This window comes from Schistocerca nitens, chromosome 2, assembly GCF_023898315.1.
Source record: "Schistocerca nitens isolate TAMUIC-IGC-003100 chromosome 2, iqSchNite1.1, whole genome shotgun sequence".
NCBI classification, from domain to species: domain Eukaryota; kingdom Metazoa; phylum Arthropoda; class Insecta; order Orthoptera; family Acrididae; genus Schistocerca; species Schistocerca nitens.
Genome location: NC_064615.1, coordinates 413,947,904 through 413,968,982, shown reverse-complemented (window position 1 = coordinate 413,968,982; position 21,079 = coordinate 413,947,904).

Below are 21,079 nucleotides of genomic sequence, written 5' to 3'. Positions count from 1 at the left end.
AAAATTACCGAACTATCAGTTTAATAAGTCACAGCTGCAAAATACTAACGCGAATTCTTTACAGACGAATGGAAAAACTGGTAGAAGCGGACCTCGGGGAAGATCAGTTTGGATTCCGTAGAAATGTTGGAACACGTGAGGCAATACTAACCTTACGACTTATCTTAGAAGAAAGATTAAGAAAAGGCAAACCTACATTTCTAGCATTTGTAGACTCAGAGAAAGCTTTTGACAACGTTAACTGGAATACTCTCTTTCAAATTCTGAAGGTGGCAGGGGTAAAATACAGGGAGCGAAAGGCTATTTACAATTTGTACAGAAACCAGATGGCAGTTATAAGAGTCGAGGGACATGAAAGGGAAGCAGTGGTTGGGAAAGGAGTAAGACAGGGTTGTAGCCTCTCCCCGATGTTATTCAATCTGTATATTGAGCAAGCAGTAAAGGAAACAAAAGAAAAATTCGGTGTAGGTATTAAAATTCATGGAGAAGAAGTAAAAACTTTGAGGTTCGCCGATGACATTGTAATTCTGTCAGAGACAGCAAAGGACTTGGAAGAGCAGTTGAACGGAATGGACAGTGTCTTGAATGGAGAATATAAGATGAACATCAACAAAAGCAAAACGAGGATAATGGAAAGTAGTCAGATTAAATCGGGTGATGCTGAGGGGATTAGATTAGGAAATGAGACACTTAAAGTAGTAAAGGAGTTTTGCTATTTAGGGAGTAAAATAACTGATGATGGTCGAAGTAGAGAGGATATAAAATGTAGACTGGCAATGGCAAGGAAATCGTTTCTGAAGAAGAGAAATTTGTTAACATCGAGTATAGATTTAAGTGTCAGGAAGTCGTTTCTGAAAGTATTTGTATGGAGTGTAGCCAAGTATGGAAGTGAAACATGGACGATAACCAGTTTGGACAAGAAGAGAATAGAAGCTTTCGAAATGTGGTGCTACAGAAGAATGCTGAAGATAAGGTGGGTAGATCACGTAACTAATGAGGAGGTATTGAATAGGATTGGGGAGAAGAGAAGTTTGTGGCACAACTTGACTAGAAGAAGGGATCGGTTGGTAGGACATGTTTTGAGGCATCAAGGGATCACAAATTTATCATTGGAGGGCAGCGTGGAGGGTAAAAATCGTAGAGGGAGACCAAGAGATGAATACATTAAGCAGATTCAGAAGGATGTAGGTTGCAGTAGGTACTGGGAGATGAAGAAGCTTGCACAGGATAGAGTAGCATGGAGAGCTGCATCAAACCAGTCTCAGGACTGAAGACCACAACAACAACAGTGGCAGACAACGCTGGGCGCAATTCCCGATCCTCAGGCAGTGCACGCGTTCTCACGACAATTGAACATCCCGTGGTCCACTGTACGGAAGATGCTTCTAACCATTCTCAAAAGGTACCCGTAGAAGATCCATATCGTACAGCAGCTTGCACCACAGGACGCATAACGACGTGTTGACTTCGCTCTCCACTTTCTCGCATGGACTGAAGTTGACGAGTGTCGGCCCTGGACCATCCTAGGTACAGACGAAGCTGATTTCTCTCTGACGGGTAAGGTGAACACACACAACTGCCGAGTGTGGGGATCTTACCTCCAGTGACTGTGAATGAAGTTCCTCTGTATGGTGAAGGTGTCAAAAAAAAAAAAAAAATTGTTCAAATGGCTGTGAGCACTATGGGACTTAACTTCTAAGGTCATCAGTCCCCTAGAACTTAGAACTACTTAAACCTAACTAACCTAAGGACATCACACACATCCATGCCTGAGGCAGGATTCGAACCTGCGACCGTAGCGGCCGCGCGGTTCCAGACTGAAGCGCTAGAACCGCTCGGCCACTCCGGCGGCTGAACGTGTCATCGTATGGTGTGGCTTCACGACTATGTTCATCATTGGCCGCATTCTTTTTTCAACAGGTTGGTGCTCAAGGACCAAAGATATGTGTGGCTGGCCGGCGTTACTGAGATATGCTTCGCCAGCATGTCATACCACCCAACAGGAGAGAGACGCATTGAACTCAACAGTTTTCATGCAAGATGGGGCCCCACCGAACATCGCTCGTGAAGTTCATCCGCTTCTCCGAAACACATTTGGAAACGATCGAATTATCAGCTCATCGTTTCCAAATGCTTGGCCGGTACGATCACCTGATCTCACTCCCTTTGATTTCTGGTTTTTGGGCTACCTGAAGGACACGGTTTACCAGAGGAACATTCACACATGTGCTGATCTGAAGCGCAGCATATCAAGCATACCTGCGGACTTGCTTCGTTCTGCTCTGCAGAGAGCAATTCTGCGCTTTCAGTCTCACCTGGACACTGATGCGCGCCATACTGAACCCATTTAGTAGCAGTAACGGTACCGGTTTGTAATGGTATGATGTACCATAGCAGCACATTACAAGTGTTTCAATTGAATTGATTCTGCATTATTTCTTTTCTCCCTGTCTTTGACATTAATGCTACCAAGTCTGGTACTCGTACAGTAATTAGTTTCCGTGTTATAACGTTTTAAACAGGAAAAGTTTAATTGTAACCACCCAGCAGCATCCTGTTCCATCAGAAAATATACCTTAAAATTCCAGCACATTGATAAAAAAAAAGTCTGTCTTGTGTGGGAATCCGTCTACAGATCACAGTAGCGTTTGAAGATTACATCAGACACAAACTGAAACCCATGCAAAGCCACCACTCCGTCTACCCACCGCCACCTCTTCTCCTCACGTGTTGATGGCAGGCGAAGAAGTGGTATGGAGCCTGGTGGCAGCAGAATGGTCGCTCAGTCTTGTTCGAATACAATTTACCTAACAAGATATCGCTAGAAGTACGTTGCCTTTCATCCAAAGTTTTCCATTTACGTTTCCCTAGCATCTCTGTTACACTTTCATATGAGCCATTCTAGCGAGCTGATGTACAGACAGAGAATGGCCTACGCCGCTACGGCGACCATGTTTCGTCCAAACTGCGGCGCAAAGTATGAAAGGACGGTAGTGGAGTGCGAAGTCTGCAGAAATACTACTGTCACTGCCAAAAACACAAGACGAAATCGCAAAAAATACTTTAGAACATGTTTCCGAACTACTGTGTCGCTGCTAAACTAATAGTACATGTCCTTAGTGCTATATACAGTTACAAAAAAATGGTTCAAATGGCTCTAAGCACTATGGGACTTAACATCTGAGGTCATCAGTCCCCTAGAACTTAGAACTACTTAAACCTAACTAACCTAAGGACATCACACACATCCAAGCCCGAGGCAGGATTCGAACCTGCGACCGTAGCTGCTGCAAGATTTGTTTTCATGCAAAAAACAGAAACGTAAAACCAACACATTGCACTACATAAGATAAAATCGTAAACAGTCGTCCGTTCCGTAAGCAGTCGTCTGTTTCTGATGGTCATCAAATGTTAAGGCAGAATTTTTCATATATTCACGCTGAAGGCCTTTCATGAGTAATTTTATCAATAACAAGCGCTTCAGAGTTCTGTTTTAAAAAGTTCTCCAATAAAGAAATAAAAGAACAAATATAAAAGGAAAATTGGCTGTGCCCCACAATAACTAAATTTCTTAATTTACACAATAAATGTGCAGGTATAATGCATCATGAGACTAAAATACTGGCAGGTTGATTTTTTTTCAGCAATTAATTTTTTGTGTACTCTTTTTTACGATAAATAGTGCTACAGCAACCAATTACAAAAGCGAAGAAATGTGCAAAAAATGTATCCGTGCAGTCAGCTGTACCACAGAAACCGAACCAACTAGTCTTCTGGATTGTAACAAAACTCAGATTGAAACTTGACGTTACCAACAAAGACTGTCTGGCACAAGGTCTATAAAACTTAATTTTAGAGAAAAATAATGCGTCAACAAATCCGTACATTGCAATACTTGGTGGTGCGAATGATAATTGTAGGAACGAAATCAAACAGTAGACTGAAACTTTGAGAGCCACTGTGAGTAAAGTAAAGGACTAGTCACTCATCGTGACAGGCATCCCTCACAGCAGTCGTCTAATACACAAGTCAAAAAAAGTTTTGCATAACCCCGGTTCCCAAAACTCCTGGAGATAGATGTTGACTGTCGGTATTGTATCGAAGACACAGTCTCCTTGACTGTGGAGAGATGTCACTAAACCCGCCCAAAGATGTAAACAACCATGCATGAGCAGCGGCTATTAGACGGAGGAGGTCCGACAGCCGATCAGTTCCAGTCATTCCACCAGGTAGGAGGTACACGACTCGTGTTGTCAGTAGTTCAACCATGCCTAGACGATCAACACCGCGGTTCGATCGCCTCCGCATTGTTACTTTGTGTCAGGAAGGGCTCTCAACAAGGGAAGTGTCCAGGCGTCTCGGACTGAACCAAAGCGATGTTCTTCGGATATGGAGGAGATACAGAGAGACAGGAACTGTCGATGACATGCCTCGCTCAGGCCGCCCAAGGTCTACTATTGCACTTGGATGACTTCTACCTACGGATTATGGCTCGGAGGAACCCTGACAGCAACGCCACCTTGTTGAATAATGCTTTTCGTGCAGCCACAGGACGTCGTGTTACGACTCAAACTGTGAGCAGTAGGTTGCATGATGCGCAACTTCACTCCAACTTCCATGGCGAGGTCCATCTTTGCAACCACGACACCATGCAGCGCGGTACAGATGGGCGCAACAACATGCCGAATGGACCGCTCAGGATTGGCGTTACGTTCTCTTCACCGATGAGTGTTGCATGTGCCTTCAACCAGACAGTCGTCGGAGACGTGTCTGGAGGCAACCCAGTGAGGCCGAACGCCTTAGAAATATTTTTCAGCGAGTGCAGCAAGGTGGAGGTTCCCTGCTGTTTTGGGGTGGCATTATGTTGGACCGACGCATGCCGCTGGTGGTCATTGAAGGTGCCGTAACGGCTGCATGACACGTGAATGCCATCCTCCGACCGATAGTGCAACTATATCGGCAGCATATTGGCGAGACATTCGGGTTCATGGAAGACGATTTGCGCCCCCATCGTGCACATCTTGTGAATGACTTCCTTCAGGATAACGACATCGCTCGACTAGAGTGGTCAGCAAGTTCTCCAGACATGAACCATATCGAACACTCCTGGGATAGATTGAAAAGGGCTGTTTATGGACGACGTGGCCCACCAACCATTCTGAAGGGTCTACGCCGAATCGCCGTTGAGGAATGGGACAATATGGACCAACAGTATCTTGATGAACTTGTGGATAGTATGCCACGACGAATACAGGCATGCATCAATGCAAGAGGACGTGATACTGGGTATTGGAGGTACCGGTGTGTACAGGAATGTTGACCACCATCTCTGAAGGTCTCTCTGCATGGTAGTACAACATCCAGTGTGTGGTTTTCATGAGCAATAAAAAGGGCGGAAATGATGTTTATGTTGATCACTATTCCAATTTTCTGTGCAGGTTTCGGAACTGTCGAAACGAGGTGATGTAAAACTCTTTTTCATGTGTGTAGATTCATCAGGTGTAAAAAAGATTCAGAAGCTAGGATAGTCAGCTTCTACAGAAAGATCTATTAGTCAACCGCACATGCATTTTTTTCACTGCGTATTTTATATCTACTGTTTTACTGAAAATTCCGCAAGCATAATACTTTGCTATTTCTAGAGACTAAACAGTATTATTGATGTACACACCTATTTTCATTTGGCAATAAAGCATTTGGCATTTACTTTCATGACACCAGTTACAAATTATAAAAGATAATATTCTCATTAGAAAATTATGACTCTATAAATAAAAACGAGGAATAGTTTCCACTAACAAAATTCGATTCTAAGACTCCAAGTACATGTCACATTGACACTACAGTGTGCCACCGATGATTACAGTCAACTGTAGAGTATGTTTTGTACTTAGCAGTGGTAGAGAAATCCTCTTATCTTCATTGTCTTCTGAGCGATTTGTCGAGTCTAGTTTTTTTATTTTTATTTTTATTTTTTTTTTTCATACTGCTTTAGGTTACTGATGTCCACGTATTGACCTTCAGATTCCTTATGAACAACATCGAAGGCGCCAAGATTGAAGGTCGCCTCACAGGCGTAAAATCTAAAAAAAGAACCTGTTGTCTGCCGGAAGTGTAAGCACATTAAGCATGCATATATTCGAAAATGACTCCAGTACATTGCAAGTGCTTTCACAGTTCTGGAAAACAATGTTCAAACACCGGAAAGCACTGCAAACTTACGAATCGGAAGAGACCAGTGGATGAATAATCACGCGAGGTTTCACATTTAGCCACACTTCTCTCGATACATGCTCTCTAGGCCCTATCAAGATGTTACGATCCTAGAGGCTGCTCTCTGAATTACTTCGATATCTGCTGCCACGCCCACCCGATGGGGCAATATACACTGGTGTCCAAAACGTAAGGACGTAAGTAACTCGGTACGAACCATCACTGCCGGCCGTTGTGGCCGGGCGGTTCTAGGCGCTTCAGTCCGGAACTGCGCTGCTACTACGGTCGCAGGTTCGAATCCTGCCTCGGGCATTGATGTGTGTGATGTCCTTAGGTTAGTTAGGATAAAGTAGTTCTAAGTCTAGGGAACTGATGCCCTCAGATGCTAAGCCCCATAGTGCTAAGAGCCATTTGAACCATTTTTTCAACCATCACTGACAAGCTCAGTGAGACTTGGACCGTACATAGAAATAACTGTTAAAGTATAGGCAGATGGCAAAAAAAGAAGATACGCAGTGAGACGAACAGAAATGAAACTTTTATTTACAGACAACACTTACATTGAATTCATTGCAATTTATGATGGTACTGTGGTAATTACAAAAGGCGGGATATAGTTCTTAATGGAATGTGTGATCATCACGGACAGCTATGCAACGAGCTCCCATGGTATATACAAGGTTGGTAAGGAGTTCTTTTAGAGGTTTCCATTCCTCCATCAGCGCGGCTGACAACTGCAAGATGGGCGTTACCGCAACACACCTCCTCAACGCACCCGACACATGCTCTGTGGGATTTAAGTCGGGCAAACTGGCAGGCCAGTCGACTCGCCCAATATGTTCTCGTTTTAGGAGCGTCTCCACCTGCGCTATTCGATGCGGTCGCGCACTGTCATCCACAAAAAACCGCTCTGAGGGTTCCATACAAATTTGCGTATATAGATCGGTCACCTATAAGTTTCGATTACAGTCTGCTTGTATCAAAATATACGACAAATGTTTGTATCTTCTGCACCGTCAAGAAAACGTAGGTCTATTATTTAACATAAATTTCAACTTGATCACTTTACCCGTTCCTGAGAGAAAGTGGTCTTAATCGAAGGAGAACCAGACGGGCATCAAAGTGGTTCTACAAGGGTTCCGTTTAAACCGAGTGAGCTACAGAACCTTAAAAATGAAGTTAGGGCCGAATGAAACTCTGAAAAGACGCACATGGGGAAGGCGTACAGTGAGTTTACCGAGTTCAAAGATTAGGAGGTCAATACGCCCATGCAACATTGGTTCAAATGGCTCTGAGCACTATGGGGCTTCACATCTGAGGTCATCAGACCCCTAGAACTTAGAAGTACTTAAACCTAACTAACCTAAGGACAACACACACATCCATGCCCGAGGCAGCATTCGGACCTGCGACCGTAGCGGTCGCACGGTTCCAGACTGAAGCGCCTAGAACCGCTCGGCCACAGAGGCCGGTCATGCAACATTGTCCCCCCTCACAGCGTAGCATCTGGACCCCAAAACTATTATGTTCGACAATGCTGGATGTACCCTCATATTACAAGAGGTAGGAACATGTAACACACCCAGGAACACTGTCGAACGTATCGATGTTACTTGGCACTGAACCTAATGCGAGAGTTATTTTCGTCTTTAAGTTTTGCACACCAGTACAGAATTGGTCACACTAGCATCTTATATGTGATCTTTCTTAGAGCTGACTTGCATATTCCCGTAATGCTTCCAACAAATGATCACGAGAATCAGGTAACAGGTGTTCACATACCACTTTTCTCCACTCGGTCAATAAATGTAAATGTCGTGTGACTAGGGCCTCCAGTCGGGTAGACCGTTCGCCAGGTGTAAGTCTTTCGATTTGACGCTACTTCGGCGACTTCCGCGTCAATGTGGATGAAATGATGATGATGATGATTAGGACAACACAACAGCCAGTTCTCTGGAGGAGAAATCTCCGACCCAGGCGGGAATCGAACCCATGCCCTTACGATTGACATTTTGTCTCGCTGACCACACAGCTACCGGGGGCGGACCACTCAGTCAGTAGGCGAATGGGATAGGCCAGAAAATCTATAATATTGGTGCAAAGTGCCCTCAGCTGTTCACCATATTGTGTTTTGCGGAGTGCATATGTTGACGTATAGTATTCCTGTTTCTGTGTACCGCTCAAAACTTATTGACAAGGATTAAATTATTGCCACCAATAAATTAAGCAAAAGGAGAAAATTAACATTTCATGGCTTACGTCAATGAGTCAGCACCTAAAAGTAATTCACTTTCAAAAACGGCTAACAATAGTCCACAATCATAACACATCAATTCTTCCACAGGACTGAATAATACTCTTCTAAAGTTGAAGTAATGTGTTTTTGGGGAATTGCGTAAACGTTTGGGGTAATAATATAGCTATTATTAATTTGGTAGAATGAACTTTATTGATTTCGAAATGTGATACATAATTGAGCACGCTGGTAAGCGTAATTTAATTGAAAAACAAATATTCAATAAATATTGCACGAGCACTTGAAATACTTTCATTTCACGGTTCATTGCCGGCTGGTTTCATCAGCAAACTCTGTTTACGAAATCAACAACGCTGCGAAATTACTTTCGCTTCCAACGAGGAGCGTCAATTTTCGTTCGTGTAGTGTTGGAGTCTGATTAGAGTGGAAATACCGCAGGCGTGTAAATGTTAGTTTCCGCGAGATGCACAGACCTGTGGACAGCGGCGCGTCCCGTGTAATATACGACGTGGGCTAAACAGCAGGGGCCCGACGTGCAGGCTGCGGCGGTACAGCCGCCCGAGGGGTTGATGAATTACTACAAGCAATTTAAAGCGAAAGCGTCATTTGCTTAATTGGTACCAGGCAACGTGGCGTCCCCCCGGCTGTAGCAGCGCCTTTTAAAATCTCGCGGTGCATTATTTGGTCGCTGACGGATTGCTTTATTCATTAGATAGGAGGACAGTGGACCACTTGTTTGGCGATGTCTTTAATAATTATATTCCTTCGCCAGTGCCGACCTTGCGCGGTTTCAGAAAGTGTGCCCAATCTGATGCTTCCGATAACGAGGCGGAGGGGTTTGCGAGGTGATCCCAAGGGCAAAGTCTCTGGCCTCGGTCGTTATGGGAATAGAAGCGAAACGATGCCAGCACACACTCCAAATGGCCATGTCCACACTGACAGCCCAGTATGGCCGCTGCTTGCTCGAGTACTAAAAGAGTAAAATTGTGGAAACCGAACATATATGTTGCTTAATTCATAAACATTTTCAGAAAGTCAGCACAAATTTTAAAAGCATACACTTTAGTACAGACTATTTAAAGCTTGCTTGGTACAGAAGCAGGAAATAGCTTGTTTGTAAATACTTCTAAATAATTATTTGGTTCAAATGGCTCTGAGCATCATGGGACTTCAATTCTGAGGTCATCAGTCCCCTAGAACTTAGAACTGCTTAAACCTAACTAACCTAAGGACATCACACACATCCACGCCCGAGGCAGGATTCGAACCTGCGACCGTAGTGGTCCCGCGGTTCCAGACTGTAGCGCCTAGAACCGCTTGGCCACTCCGGCCGGCTAAATAATTACTTAAAAATATTTTTTCATGCTATTTATACTTCCAGATTCATTTATTTAACCACCGCAGTCCTTTTGACTCACCATCATCTATTGAAACATGATTTATATTTATCGTTAGGTCTTTCAACACGCTTCCCAATCTTCAGTTGTTTGCCGAGTAAAAGACACTGTTTTCCGTGCACCGTCGCGTGCCTAGTTTTCATTCACGCCATGCCTGCTTCAGTTCATTTTAGTAACTCTCACTGCCCTCTTCTACTGTGCGAGTGTCACGACAGCCCATTCTAAAGAATACCATACGAGATGGACTCTCAATAGTGTGGTGCAAAAACCTATCACTGGACGACCTCTTCAAACTTTCATAGCTGTTTCGCCACTGTCTTAGTATAGTTTTATTGTAAAATGTTCCAAAACAAGTTTTCTTTGTCAATTCTTCCCTGTTAATGAAGTTCGCTTGCTAGCTCATTTCCTCGGTGAACCACTTGGACTATGGTTTCATCCACCTTGCGCAGATATTGGATGTGCTAACTGTAGCCCTCTTTTAATATGGACTGAATTTCAGTACTAAGTTCAATAACTCAACTTTTTAGACCTTGAGTCTATTATAACACAGATCTGGTGAGTGACGTCTTTACTGCTCTGTGTCCGTTGATACTGTTTCTACCCTATATATTTTAATTTTCAGTGATTTACTCTCGTTCCTAAGTATTTTTTGAGCATGAGTTTTGACTCTTTCGACGTTTGTCTTATGGTGCATAAATTCCCAGTTCAGCCTTTCGATGAACCGGCTTTTAAGAGGTTATGCAATTACTTGGTTTACAAATTGAACGTTGGAACACCGTACATTCTCTCTAGCCTTATGACGTGAAAAGTTTGAAGCAAAAACCTCGTTCTGTTCTCCCTATTGCACACTATGTCTTAACAGCATTTTATGAAACTGTTTTTGTATTCAATACAGAGATGTATCTTCAATTGTGTGAAACCAGTTGTGTTGCCTAATAACGGAACCCGAGTAGAGCTAACGCGGCCTAGAAGAACTTTCATTCATTTTCAGATTTATTTACAGGATTTTTTAAGGTTTTCCTTTGCAGTAACATCATACACCTTATGTTAGGGTTGGCCGTGGCCTCTTTGACTGTTGTTGTTGTTGTAGTCTTCAGTCCAGAGACTGGTTTACTGCAGCTCTCCATGTCACTCTGTCCTGTGCAAGCTTCTTTATCTCCCAGTACCTACTGCAACCTACATCCTTCTGAATCTGCTTAGTGTATTCATCTTTTTGTCTCCCTCTACGATTTTTACCCTCCACGCTGCCCTCCAGCAATAAATTAGTGATTCCTTGATGCCTCAGAACAAGTCCTACCAACCGATCCCTTCTTCTAGTCAAGTTGTACCACAAATTTCTCTTCTCCCCAATTCTATTCAATACCTCCTTATTAGTTTTGTGATCTACCAAACTAATCTTCAAAAATCTTCTGCAGCACTAGATTTCGAAAGCTCCTATTCTCTTCTTGTCTAAACTATTTATGGTCCACGTTTCACTTCCATACATGGCTACACTCCACACAAATACTTTCAGAAATGACTTCCTGACATAGTATACTCGATGTTAACAAATTTCTCTTTTTCAGAAACGCTTTCCTTGCCATTGCCAGTCTACATTTTATATCCTCTCTACTTCGACCATCATAAGTTATTTTGCTCCTCAAATAGCAAAACTCATCTACTACTTTAAGTGTCTCATTTCGTAATCTAATTCCCTCAGCATCACCCGATTTAATTCAACTACATTCCGTTATCATCATTTTGGTTTTGTTGATGTTCATCTTATATCCTCCTTTCAAGACACTGTCCATTCCGTTTAACTGCTCTTCCGTTACAAATACAAATTGCCGTAATCAGCCACATTTGTTGTTATCACGCTTTCCACTACGCGTTTCGATCGTACAAGGGTTAGCCAAAGTTTTAATTATCATCTGGAAGAAAATAAAGTGACGTAATTAATTTTGTTTGTCTGTTTGTGTGTCTGTCTGTATGTAAGTGCATGTCTGGAATCCTGGTTCACACTGAAATCCCCGCGCCACGGGGAAGAAAACAATAGGCACTGCGGCGCGGACATTTCAGTGTGAACCAGGACTGCAGACCAGTAGGTCGTAGTAGTAGTAGCTATCTTGCACGAGTTTCTTCATCTTCGAAAGGCTACAGCAACCCATAAGGAGCAGGTCAAACGAAAACCGAACACCCCCCATAACGAGACCATGGAATGATTCCACTCAAAATTAATCACCATTCACGTTAATATGTTTATCTCACTGGGAGGCGTGACAATTTCTATTTCGTAGAAGCGGTCGGTCGCTGACAGATCGATGGCCGCACGTAGTCTTGCACTTCCTAGTCAGACTCAAACCGACGGCCATGCATGTCTCTTCAAGTCGCCAAATATGTAGAAATCACACGCTGAAAGATCGGGCTGTACGGTCGTCCGACTCGCAGTTTGAGGGCCGGCGTTACTGTGCAATAGGATGATTCCTCTGCTCGCCGAGTTCGTCGCACGTGAAACCACAACCAATGCACAGAGTTATGAACACGCTACGAAGAAACTGCGACGCGCAATAGAGTCGAAACGTCCAGAAACGCGGTCGGATGGAATGGTGCTGTTGCACGATATCACCCGCCGCCACACTGTCAATCGGACGAAGGTCGGGAAACGCTGCAACATCCACCGTACAGCCCCGATTTTTCACCGTGTGCTTTTCACATTTTTGACGACCTGAAGGCGGACATCGGTTTCAATCGGACGAGGGAGTGCAAGAGTGGGTGCGGTTGCAGATCAGTCAGTGGTCGACCGCTTTCTACGAAACAAAGATTCATCGTCTCGTCCTATAGTAGGACGCATGTCTTAACGCATGTGGTGATTACTTTTGAATGGTACCATTCCATGATCCTTTTGTGGCGGGTGATCGGTTTTCATTTGACTGACCTACATATTTACACTTGCTTAGTAGATTCACACCTTTGTCTCCCTCTACGGTTTTTGCCTCCACACATCCCTCCACTACCAAATTAACGACTGCTGCACGCCTCAGGACGTGCCCTATCAACCGATCCTTCTTTTCATCACGTTGTGCCATAAAATTTTCTCCCTACTTCGTGTTAGTACCTCCTGATTAGTTACTAGAGCTACCTTCAGAAAAGAACTAACACTGAAATTTATAACAGATATTGTGACCAGACAGCAAAACTCATTTACTACATTACTGGCCATTAAAATTGCTACACCAAGAAGAAAGCAGATGATACACTGGTATTCATCGGACAAATATATTATACTAGAACTTACATGTGATTACATTTTCACACAATTTGGGTGCATAGATCCTGAGAAATCAGTACCCAGAACAACCACCTCTGGCCGTAATAACGGCTTTGAAACGCCTGGACATTGAGTCAAACAGAGCTCGGATGGCGTGTACAGGTACAGCTGCCCATGCAGCTTCAACACGATACCACAGTTCATTAACAGTAGTGACTGGCGCATTGTGACGAGCCAGTTGCTCGGCCACCATTGACCAGACGTTTTCAATTGGTGAGAGATCTGGAGAATGTGCTGGCCAGGGCAGCAGTCGAACATTTTCTGTATCCAGAAAGGCCCGTTCAGTACCTGCAACGTGCGGTAGTGCATTATCGTGCTGAAATGTAGGGTTTCGCAGGGATCGAAGGAAGGGTAGAGCCACGGGTCGTTACACATCTGAAATGTAACGTCCACTGTTCAAAGTGCCGTCAATGCGAACAAGAGGTGACCGACACGTGTAACTAATGGCACCCCATACCATCACGCCGGGTGATACACAAGTATGGCGATGACGAATACACGCTTCCAATGTGCGTTCACAGCGATGCCGCCAAACACGGATGCGACCATCATGATGCTGTAAAATGAAACTAGATTCATCCGAAAAAATGACGTTTTGCCATACGTGCACCCAGGTTCGTCGTTGAGTACACCATCGCAGCCGCTCCCGTCTGTGATGCAGCCATGGTCTCCAAGCTGATAGTCCATGCTGCTGCAAATGTCGCCGAACTGTTCGTGCAGATGGTTGTTGTCTTGTAAACGTCCCCATCTGTTGACTCAGGGATCGAGACGTGGCACACAGCCATGCGGATAAGATGCCTGTCATCCAGACTGCTAGTGATACGAGGCCGTTGGGATCCAGCAAGGCGTTCCGTATTACCCTCCTGAACCCACGGATTCCATATTCTGCCAACAGTCATTGGATCTCGAGCAACGCGAGCAGCAATGTCGCGATACGATAAACCGCAATCGCGATAGGCTACAATCCGACCTTTATCAAAGTCGGAAACGTGATGGTACGCATTTCTCCTCCTTACACGAGGCATCACAACAACGTTTCACCAGGCAACGCCGGTCCACTGCTGTTTGTGTATGAGAAATCGGTTGGAAACTGTCCTCCTGTCAGCACGTTGTAGGTGTCGCCACCGACGCCAACCTTGTGTGAATGCTCTGAAAAGCTACTCATTTGCATATCACAGCATCTTCTTCCTGTCGGTTAAATTTCTCGTCTGTAGCACGTCATCTTCGTGGTGTAGCAATTTTAATGGCCAGTAGTTTACTTTCAGTGTAATTTCCTAATGTAATGTCTTCAGCAACGTGTAATTTAAAAATTCGACTACATTCCATTACCCTTGATTTACTTTTACTGATTTGATCTTTAAAGTCTTTTCGAAACTCCCCGTTTCATTCAACTGTTCTTAGTATAATATATCACAGCTGACTGGTTACATCAATACTTTCACTATTTGTGACCAGACTGTACAGATACAACGTATTTCACAGTGAGGCTGCCATTTTTCGCTCCCAACAAGAGTGTTTCTATCTTTATTAAAGCGTTACTGGCTACCTACTCGGAAATTCCAGTTCGATTCCCGGTGATATCTTCATAAATCGTACTCTTCGTTCAAGGACAAGAGGTTTTTCTTTTGCGGTAGAATGTGGAACGGATACCTCTAAGTTTCGCGCGTCCATATGACAAACTTCTCCTATCAGGAAGCAGTGACATTCGCATGCAAGCCGTCGGAGTAACTTCAAAACAAATGTCTTGCGCCAAGGCTGAGATCCGACGATATTTTTTACAGCACAAGTATTAAACGTAACTGATGAATCAGTGTGCCCTTATTCGTAATTTTTTCGTAGTGGCCATAATGGCTACTTTCGTCAAAATCGAAAAAATGAAATAAATAGAAAATGTAATAATGAAGTCCGTCTACTATCTTTTCAGTAGCGTTTTTACTACGCCAGTGCACTTTTCGAGGTCACAGTTTCATCATCAGAGCTTCATCTTTTACATAAGGTATTTAATTACGATGTTCTAGTGCCCCGACATTGCAATGAAAGTCCTTATATAATAACGGAAGCCCCGTTGATTAAGAGCACGCTTTGAAACGTACACTGGCGCAGTAAAAGCGCTACCGAAAATGTAGACAAATTTTATTAAGTTTACTTATTTTTTTCTTCCATATGCTGCATTGCCGATGTTGTGCGGTGATATTGTGTAATGTCGTCCCTGGTCGAAAGGAAAATATTTTAAATTCTGCGACAGCTAACAATAAATGCTTTAAAGGAGGTTAGAGCTTGTCTTAGTGTCGACAATGAGGTCACTGCAGACGGAGCAGAAGCTCGGAGTGGGGCGGAATGGGGAAGGAAGGTGGATCTTTTCTCTTCAAATGTACCATCCCGCCATTTATCCGAACTGATTTAGGGAAAACACAGAAAGTATAAATCTATGTGTTTGGACGAGAATTTTAACCTCTTTACTCCGAAAACGAAGTGCAGTGCCTAACCGCTGCGCTACCTCGACCGGTCTAAGAGCGTGTTTCGTTAACATATTGCTAAATGTTTACTTTCGTCCGTTAGAAATCCGCTTGTTTGTTGAGTGATTTGGTATGAGGAACCCTTGTCCTCCAGTGGCTAGTTGCAGAGTAATTAGTTCGGTTGTTCGTGCCAATTTGTATTTACCATCAATGCCAGCACTGCAGTGATAATACGTGTCGCAATAACTAAGGAAATTTGTTGTTTACCTTACTGTCAATGACCTCTTGATTTCTGGGCTTTAATTCTTGACAACGCGGTTACGACGCTACCATGTGTACAACTGACGTAACTTATACAACAAACAGTAGGCAGTATCTACCTGTATGTAAATCACCTCATGGTGTGTGGCGGAATGAACTTCTGCCATCACTTATTTTTCTCCCCTTTCCTGCTCCATTCGCGAATGGCGCGTGGGTATACGACTTGTCAGTAAGACTCCATCTGAGTTTTTTACAATGTGTCTCCACACCAGGAAGAGTGAGTTAAGCTTGGACACTGCGTGTGATGCTAGGTACCTTCGCCAAGTCAGATAAAAGTCAAAAAGAAGTGAGGTCCTCAGAACGAAAGCGGCAGGCGTGGTCCGTGCTGACATGAGCCACAATCAGCAGCTGGCTGCAGCCACTGCGCTCAGCAGGTGTCTGCAGAGACTGCAAGCATACCGAGTCTCCTACCCTTGAGAACCGACATCGACGTCCGTAGTGGTGGTGTTGTCGACAACAGAGACGGGGTGAATCAGCGCATTAAATGTGATACAGTCTCGTTTCAGCACATATTAATGGAGGACGGCAATGTAAATGTTCGCCTACGTCATCAAGAAAATATTTAAGATAGTGCTGTTATACTTATGTTCAGAAGACAAAGCGTGTAAACAACAGTCGAGGTGGAACCTTTACAGGGTCTTTCACAACGAATGTACGGTTTTGGTACTCCAAATGAAGAAAATAATGAGTTTACTAAGTCACATGCCATTTAACACCATTGCACATCGATGTGCTGATAGCTTTCTTTTTCTTTTTTAAATGAAACAAGCTTGACGTTTTCAATACAGCAGAACGCATTCGTAAGTAATGTTTTTCTGGAGAGAAGTAGTAGCTTGAATGTAGAATTTGTTTAGTTTCATACGTATTTCTGTACGAAATGGCGGCTCTGGCTGATGCTCTATTTGTATATGAAATGTGCAAGACAGATTAGCAATACTCGTAATTTAAAAGCTGCACTAATCATACACTGACACCGTGTGCGAGCCAGACACGCCATCTGTGTATCAGAGCCACAGTAATTTTCGATGTGACGTTCGATTTTACGCATATACAGGGTGCATCGTAATTAATAATTGCTGTTTTAGGTAGGTCATGGGTGAAATTTAGGTCAATCACATGAGGACTTAATGGAAAAGTTTACATTCCAATAAAATTCATGCTAACTAGGACAATATTTCACACCGAAAGCAGTGGCGGTTAGTAGCCACACACTGGCAATTAACTCTTCTACAGCTCCACGTTTACTGGAACGGTTTTGCTTCTACTGTCGTACACTTTCAACCGTGTTAGTTTTCACTGTCATAAATAACAGATCTACCTAAGATGAAACTTTAATTTTTCAGGATTGTCTGGTTTCAAAAGGTCACATGTATTACTTTATAAAAATAGGGCCGCTCCTGAAATTACGTAAAAGAATAGCACGCCAGTGCGTGGGGATTATATTATTCCCACGTTGGACATTCGATAATTAGAAAGACAGATTGATGTAGAAAAAAACTGTATTTTTACAAAATGAGGCTTCCAATGCTTCTCAGCATAACCTCCACCAATTCTAAAACACATGTTCAGACTATGAACTAGTTTTTCTTATACCTGATGCAAAGAAGTCTTTCGAAATGGTAGAGAGCAGCAATCGGTCGTCGTTTTCGTTGTAGCTTTGTTGATTTGTTAATTTACCTTACTATGGAAAAATGAGTACATGGATTGCATATGTCTTTATAAAGAATAATGCGAGAGCATCGTTTGGAACCACATATAAAATAGAGCGTATTTTGCTACATACTGTAGATAAAAAGAATCTATTTCATGCTTCTGAAGTTTATAAAATTGATTTCCCAGACAACGGGACCTGTTACGTTGGCCAAAGGGGAACGAGGCTGGAAATTAGGTTTTGGGAACACATGGCGTTGGAAACGAAAGTTGCCACGGGGAGATAGAGTACGGCTCCTCATTTACTGGCAACAAAACGTAAGTTGCCGACTTTGACGTCTGATGTGAGGTTGCTATTAAAAACTTGAAACGGGAAAGTTCCACGACCTCCTGGAAGAGCTAGAGATCTTTCGCCATCACAAAAATGTTGGCTGTAACCTGATTAATGAACAAGTCAATATAAAAAACCCGTTTTTGGGAATTATTTAAAATCTGCTTGCTTTAATGCAGTGAAGTATACGACCCAGGGAGAGCGAAATAGGGCTCGACTTCTTGCCAATATGTAGCAGCCACTGACGTAATACTGCACGATTACGATAGTTATAATATTGAACCCACGTAACGTTTTCCATGTTATATTGGTTTCGATGCAAGTACTTTATTCATAACAGCAATTCCGTATGTTCTTATTATTGTACTTGTAATTAAAAATCTGAAGTGGCACAGAGATTAATATTCTCTACCTCCTCTTCTGATTGACAGATCACATCAACAAGATACTTGGTGATATTTCGAGCCATCTATGAACTATTCAATAAGCAAGAGGAGCCACATACCTCGTCACGACGATTACAAAAAGTACAAAAGAGAAGAAGGTTTGATAAAATCAAGTCCAATAGTCACAGTATACATCATGTGCCTTCTGGTGGTTTGCAAAATTTTTTAAAAACTTTTTATGCAACTGACGTTATCTATGGTTTTAAAGATTAACAAAAAAGTTGGCTGACAAGGAGTGAATCTGGAATTTTTAAAAAATCTTCTAATGGTTCTCAGTATACATTGCGCTTTGCCGTCAGTCGTCAGAGTGCACGGCAGCAAAAGCTAACAGCTACCTCTCTTTAGCGGCTACTTGTTTCGCACAGGCCCCAGTTCAACGTTCGTCCTGTCCTCCGTCAAGCGTGCAACTAGTTTGTCACGACTGAAAGTTGAAGGGCAAGGTTTTTCCTCTAGCTGCGGCATTCTTCGTCGCAAGCAAAGACTGCGGTGTTGTACCGTACGGAACTGAGAGCGAAGCAATAAATACGTGGCTAAATGACGTTCACATGGCAGCGGAATTAGAGTCCACATGGCTTACATACGATGCTTCCAAAATGTGGACCCGAAATGCCTATGATTTCAAAGTAGAGTATATAGACCGAAAGTGCAATGTAACGGAAGTAAAAGCACTGTGTGTATATATTGCAAGTGCAGACGGTCTGGGCTAAATTAGAACCATCTCCTTGCGTCTACGTGAATTTCAGGAGAGTTTAAGCCACATTAATGATTTATTTTGTCCAGATAGAGTACACTTTGCTCTCAAATTATAGATATAGCTTCATTGCAGTTCTCGGTTTGAAACTTATTTTAAAATAATTTCGTTTCGCCTGTTGTTGTAAAATTGAAATCAGTATAATCATGTTCGTTTTAGTGTGGAAACCTGTACACAGCGTGTGCTACGAGTTGGCAGAGGGTTAGATGTTAGAGCGACAAAATAATTTTTGTGCGGAGGGGTGAGAGGGTAGCAGTTACCCGTGAGAGGAAGAAGCCCTGTCATCACATGAGTGTCGTTAAACTGTTATCATTCAAAAAATTTTATTATGCGTAAATGAGTTTTGCCATAATTGGTCACATTAACAAATTTATTTGTTCCACCAAACTACTAGCTGCTGTAATTATTGCTCTAGAGACAGCTGCAGGGTTCATTGAAACATGAATAGCTGGGCAGTTCAACGAATACTGGAAAATGACGTTTTATTCACGGTGGAAAGAAAACCGCAATAGACTTAAGTTTTTTTAAATGTCCCTTTACAGACAGAATTACAAGATTTAGCACAGTAATAAGCGGCTTTAGGTGACAATGGGTTATTCACTTGTAACACTGGAATGCACATGTGCTTGCTACGGTCTGAAGACGACCAGTGTCGGCTGAAACCAGTTATTTGCGGAAAATATCTGCTGATTGTGCCTTTAAATAACTATTTCTAAAAAGAAATCATATATATAGTGATATATAACACAACTGATTGCAATCAATTTTCCTTGTTGTGATCCTATAAGATTATTGAAGATGTCAAAGCAATTATGTGATAAATGCTTGCTAAGAAGTGAAATGAAATTTAGTTTCGTAAGGTGACCATTAATTATTATTATTACTATTATTTAAGAGTTAAGCATCACTGAATTTAAAGCTGTGTAAAAGTGGTCACATATGTTTATAATACAAGTATTTTTATTTACTAACTTGCTGTTTGTACGCTGCAATTGGCAATATGTCGTAATGTGAAGGTCAGGTCAATTCTTGAAATGAAGTGGACATGTATGTATTTACACTTCGTTTGTGCTACACCTCTCTACCAGAACAAGACCGTATTTTCAGTATATTTCGATCATGACTTTTTTTTTTAAGATACTGAGTCTTTACGTCTTTACAGTCGTGTAAATTGTCAGTTCAGCCATGATTGCAAAATACTATCACGATCAATGGAAAAACTAGTGGAAGCTGGGGAAAATCAATCTGGATTCCGGGAGAAATGGAGGAACTTGCGAGGCAGTACTGGCCCTACGACTTCTCTCAAAAGATAGGTTAAGGAAAGGCCAACTTACGTTTACAGCACTGAGAAAGCTTTTGACAATGTTGCATGGAATACTGTCTGAAATTCTGAAGGTAGCAGGCATAAAATACAGGGAGCCAAAGGCTAATTACAACTTTTACAGAAACCAAACGGCAGTTATGAGTTGAGGGGCGTTAAAAGAAAGCAGTGGTTGAAAACGGAGTGAAACAGGGTTGTAGCTTATCCCCGACGTTATTCAATATGTACACTAAACGAGCAGTAAAGGAATCCGAAGAAAAATTTTGAGTGGGGATTAAGGTTCATGAAGAAGAAATAAAAACTTTGACGTTTGCTGTCTGCTCCGTCAGACTGCAAAGGCCAAGGAAGAGCAGTTGAACGAAATGGTGAGTGCCTCGAAAGAAGAAAATAAGACGAATATCAATAAAAAAAAGCAAGAATAATCGAATATACTCGAATTAAATCAGGTTATTCTCAAGGAATCTGCCGAGGAAACGATATACTTAAAGTAGTAAATATGTTTTATTTGGGCAGCAGAATAACTGATGATGGCCGAAGCAAACTGGGTATTAAATGTAGGTTGGCAACGGCAAGAAAAGCGTTTCTGAAGAAAAATATTCGTTAACATCGGATATCGATTTAAGAGGTAG